Below are 6000 nucleotides of genomic sequence, written 5' to 3'. Positions count from 1 at the left end.
ACGGGCTGTGGATACTTTGTCCGGGTCAGTGACCGAAAATTAAATGCCAGACTGTGGCTCTCACGCACTGCAGGATTTTTCACCAAATTCAGCCCATTCCTGTCTCACTGATACTGCTCTCATCAGAGACAAAATGTGGCAGGAGTGTAGAGAGAGAGAGAGAGAGAGAGAGAGAGAGAGAGAGAGAGAGAGAGAGAGATGTGTGTAGTAACCACCAGCCTCCTCATCTGTTGCGGGCTTGTTCGTGAAAATCCATTCTGTCTTCGTAGCAGCATGTAACTACACCTCCCCGGCTACACATACACACACACACACACACACACACACACACACACACACACACACTTGTAGCAAGAGAAGGATATCACTTCTTTGGCTAGGTTTATCAGTTGAATAGTACGTAAGGGGTTGAGAAATGAGGCGGTTCTTAATTAGATCTCACCCCATCAGCTCTAGTATTTCCATAACGGCGTTCAGAAATCTGTTTTATACAATAATCTTGCAGATGAATCCTAAAACCCTCATGGAAAACGACTGTTGTATGTTTCGTCTTCGAGGAGATCGGTGTTCCACATTGCATTCTCGGCTTTCTCTTGCGTTGGAGGAGTGCTTGTATACGGCTGGAAGGGGAGCTAAATTAACTGCTCCACTATTGTCTCTTGAACTCACAAAGATGTTCTTTTCCGTTTTCAAACCAGTAATCTGTTCTCTTAATTCAGTCTTTAAAGCGAGATAATGTAATAATCATGGGCGGTAGTAAAAGAAGCGATAAAAGACAGTGGTAAGGGAGAGTATGGGCTTCGTAACATAATGAAAAATGACGAGAGGATTACTAGGGAGACACGGAAAGATTCCAGCTGGAGTGAAAATATGTTAGACGATCAGTTTGGCTTTCGGAAACGCAAAGGCACCAGATACGCAATTCTGACATGTTTGAAAGTGGAAGCAAGACTTGAGAAAAGTCAAGATACGTTCATAAGAGTTACAGACAATGTAAATAGTATGAGCGTTCGACAAAGTAAATAATATAAGATGTCCGATATTATGGGAGAAAGAAGAATGAGTTGTAGGGAAAGATAGATAGTGTGCAATATGTACAAGAACCAAGAGGGAACAATAAACGCTGGAAACCGAGAACTAAGTGCTCGGATTAAAGAGGGTGTAGAACTGGTGTACCTCTACTGTTCAATCTTTGTATCGAAGAAGCAATGACGGAAGTAAAAGTAAAGTTCCAGAATGTGATGAAAATTCAGGAGGAATGGATATTATCCTCTGATGACATAGTTATCCTCAGTGAAAATGGAAAAAATTATAGGACCTGTTGAATGGAATGAACAGCCTAGTGAGTATAGAATACGGATGGAAAGTAACTGAACAAAGACGAAAGTAAAGAACGCCAGCAGAAATGAGATTACTAATGATAATTAAAATACCAGTGTTTTGATCGCAAGGATTAATTAAAAACTAAAAATTAGATTACGAATGCAGTGAAATAGCAAAAAATATTCCTTTATGTGATACAGTTACAAAGTAAAATTTTCGAATTTTTATTTCCTTTACTTTTACTGTGAAAACTTGCTTATTTCCATATTTTATGACACTTGGTCAATGGGTAAGGTTTTGATGGGTGAGTTTGCGAGTATTAGAAAATGGCCGTATCGTTGACATAACTGGTTTTCGCCGCCAAGGAACCGTAGACATACATGACATACATTTCAACTAGGTACCGCTACCCGATCCTGATAAAAAGCAGTCTCAAGAGATCGTTGGACAGACAGACAGAAAGATAGACTGCCAGACCGACAACGAAGTGATCTTATAAGCGTTCAGTTTCTACTGACAGAGTTACGGAACCCTAAAAATGACAGGAGGAGGATGTACACTATGTGATCAAAAGTATCCGGACATCCGCAAAAACATACTTTTTCATATTGGGTGCACTGTGCTGCCACCTACTGCCAGGTACTCCATATGAGCGACGTCAGTAGTCATTAGATATCGTGAGAGAGCAGAATGGGCCGCTCTGTGGAACTCGAGGACTTCGAACGTGGTCGGGTGATAGGGTGTCACTTGTGTCATACGACTGTACGCGAGATATCCACACTCCTAAACATCCCTAGGTCCACTGTTTCCGATGTGATAGTGAAGTGGAAACGTGAAGGGACACGTACAGCACAAAAGCGTAAGGCTGACCTTGTCTGTTGACTGACAGAGACCATCGACAGTTGAAGAGGGTCTTAATGTAAAATAGGTAGAGAGCTATCCAGACCGTCACACAGGAATTCCAAACTGCATCAGGATCCACTGCAAATACTATGACAGTTAGGCCGGAGGTGAGAAAACTTGGATTTCATGATCGAACGGATGCTCATAAGCCAACATAGTGCCAGTAAATGCCAAACGACGCCTCGCCTGGTATAAGGAGCGTAAACATAGGAAGATTGAACAGTGTAAAAACATTGTGTGGAGTGGCGAATCCCGGTAGACAATGTGGCGATCCGATGGCAGGATGTGGGTATGGCGAATACCCGGTGAACGTCATCTGCCAGCGTGTGTAGTGCTAACTGTAAAATTCGGATTCGGTGACATTATGGTGTGGTCATATTTTTCATGGAAGGGGCTTGCACCCCTTGTTGTTCTGCGTGGCACTATCACAGCACAGTGCTATATTGATATTTTAAGCACCCTCTTGCTTCCCCCTATTGAAGAGTAATTCGGGGATGGCGATTGCATCTTTCAACATTATCGAGCACCTGTTCATAATGCACGGCCTATGGCAGAGTGGTTACATGACAATAACATCTCAGTAATGGATTGGATTCCACAGAGTCCTGACCTGAAACCTACAGAACACCTTTGGGATGTTTTGGAACGTCGACTTCGTGCCATGCCTCACCGACTGACTTCGATACCTCTCCTCATTGCAGAACTCCGTGAAGAATGGGCTGTCATTCCCAAAGAAACCTTACAGCACCTAATTGAACGTATGCCTGTGAGAGAGGAAGCTGTCATCTAGGGTACGGGTGGGCCAACACCATATTGAATTCCAGTATTACCGATGGAGGGCGCCACGAACCTGTAAATCATTTTCAGCCAGGTGTCCGGATACTTTCGATCACATAGTGTATACTTAAAAGAGGCCTAAGGACATGGAAAGATTCCTTGTGGATTACATCAATATCAGACGAAGATTCTGAAATCCAAGCTGGAATCTGATCGCGGATTGCAAGGTAGACTGCGGCAGGTTATTTGGTGAACGAGTGGAAATTTAAACAATATAATACGACCTCGTTGTCGGATTTCGCGACACAGTTGTTTACTCTGTTTGCAACTTGCATACTAGTTTTACTTAGTACATTGTATTTCATTCGATCTTAGGTTCATTTGATTGTTGAAAACAAATGGGTTATCCACAAATGGCTTGCTCGGCCTATCGTAGCTTCATCTGAGCCCCGTTGGCCGTCACTTTTTCGAGTTCCTTTGTAGCCTTCACAGCTGCCTTAGAGGTCCTGGGGCACCACAGCTCACACTGTACTTCTCACCTACAGGCAACCCTCTGCTTCATGCCGTTGCCCGTCTTCCATGATGTGGACGAGGGATTGGACTTGTGGGAGAATGAAACAATACGAAACACCCTGGTGATCAAGCCCCTAAAATAAACTATGGAGAAAGACAGAATTAAATGGTTTGGCCACATTAAAAGAATGTAATCGGAAAGACATCCGAGAATGGCCCTAGAATGGAAAGAATTTGGACGAAGACCAATTGAAAGGCCACGAACGAGATGGAGAGAAGGATAATGTGAACTGAAGAGGACTGTAATGGGAGGGGATGCTAAATGATAGCCTGTGGGGAAAAAGTGAAGCTTGAAAGAGGCTCTGTGAACGACCTGCATAAGCAGAAACTTTTCAAAAAGACGATAAGATTTAACTTTATTTCCGCCTTCTAAATCCCATGTTGGAATCACACACTGACATATCACCCTGAATGTAATTTCCAACACATTTATAAGTGTAGGATGATTTAAATGCAGTTTGTACACGAATCTTGGCCTGGCTGCTTTCCGTCATAATCTTATTTGTTCATACCTGTAACTCTATGCTTGTTTCTCATGTTCCGCTTATTTGCGTAAAGTAGCTGCACAAAGCATTTCATATTACATTATGCAAATTTTTTATTTAAAAACGTTTTAATGTAATTTTGTATATATTATGGATCCACAGACAATTATTTTTCTTTGCTAATAACGACTGCTATAAAAGCTTGACCAGAATTACATTATTCGTATTAATTTCAGTATTTGGGAGATTAATAAACTTTCAGCATTGTGCATCACCTTATGTGTCTACCGCAGCCGCAGCCTATCATTCCCTTGCTCCTTATAAGTTACATTTGTTTTCTGTTTTAAGGATGTATCTGCGAAGAGGCCTAGGGTAACGGAAGAAACACTTCAATTGATCTACAAAAGAAAAAGTTTAAAACTTTTCAAGAAAAGGTAGGAATAGAATAATATAGGAATGAAATAAATGGGTAGTACAGGGTAGCTAAAACGCAACGGGTGCAGGAAAAATATGAAGAAAACAGAAAAGTAAACAGTCGTCGTAAAGAGATATTCAGCATCAAAACAACCTTCGGTAAAATTAAATACAAAAATGTCTGCATTATGAGAGTAGCTGGAATTCCAGTGTTAAACGCAGAGGAGAGAGCGGATAGAAGGCCGACCTCGGTGGCCGTGCGGTTCTAGGCGCTTCAGTCCGGAACCCCGCGACTGCTACGGTCGCAGGTTAGAATCCTGCCTCGGGCATGGATGTGTGTGATGTCCTTAGGTTAGTTAGGTTTAAGTAGTTCTAAGTTCTAGGGGACTGATGACCTCAGATGTTAAGTCCCACAGTGCTCAGAGCCATTTGAACCAGCCTTAGAGCGGATAGAAGGAAAAACTACACAGAAGGCCTCTATGAGGACGGCGTGTTTGAAAAAGAAATGGAATCGATATCGAAAACATTGGGGATCCATTATTAAAGTCATAGATTAACCGAATTATGGAAGAGATGTGACCACATAAAGCGGAATTCATAGATAACAATTCTTCGGAAATTTTAAAATCTACCGTTAGAATCAAAACTCATTAGCCTTCTGTTCCACCGTGTATAACAGAAATCGAGTGTGGTTTGAGCCAAAGTCCGTAATTTTGTGAACTCTGTGGACGACAGTGCGATGTAGCCTGCCCCCACCTGTCTACCTGGACATTTATAGTGGTACCTACTGTTTGATTTGAATTCTGAAATAAAGTTTATCACTACAAGGTAACGCACATGGAAAAACTGTATGATATGTATAATGATCTGGCAAAACGCCCAGATATGCCTTGGAAGCGGCAGTGCGATACGAGTAAAACATGCCCGATACTTGTATTTTATTTTTGTCAAGGATTCGCAACAAAGGAAAAACCATGGTACTTGGAATGCTCGTGACAGGAATAAAAGGTTTTTAAAAGGGTTATTGTCTGGCACTAACAGAGAAACATATCAAATGGATCACGACCTAAATGTGATTCTTTTTTAAAAAAAAAAATTGTCTGTTACAAATGCGTGTGAATTCCTAACGGACCAAGCTGTTGAGGTCATCGGATCCTAGACTTACACACTACTTAAACTAACTTACGCTAAGAACAACACACACACACACACACACACACACACACACACCCATGCCCAAGGAGGGACTCGAACCTCTGGCGGGAGGGGCCGCGCAATCCGTGACCCACGTGGCTGTCTGTTACTATACAGCGAAAACTGAGCGGACGTAGTCCGTTTTAGTATGTTCATATAACTAAAAGATTACTCAAAAACACTGTGATTCGAAGGCGAATTAGTTTCAACTGAGTGATCTACGAACGCTCCCAAGCACCCTTCAGCTTTGCGAATTCTTTGAAGCACGTGATGGTACAGGATGTTCCTGTACGTGCAGGAAGTTCCTGTATCTAGTGATTCCCAGTACCTG

This window comes from Schistocerca piceifrons, chromosome 3, assembly GCF_021461385.2.
Source record: "Schistocerca piceifrons isolate TAMUIC-IGC-003096 chromosome 3, iqSchPice1.1, whole genome shotgun sequence".
Lineage (NCBI taxonomy): Eukaryota > Metazoa > Arthropoda > Insecta > Orthoptera > Acrididae > Schistocerca > Schistocerca piceifrons.
Note: the sequence above shows the minus strand (reverse complement) of the source record.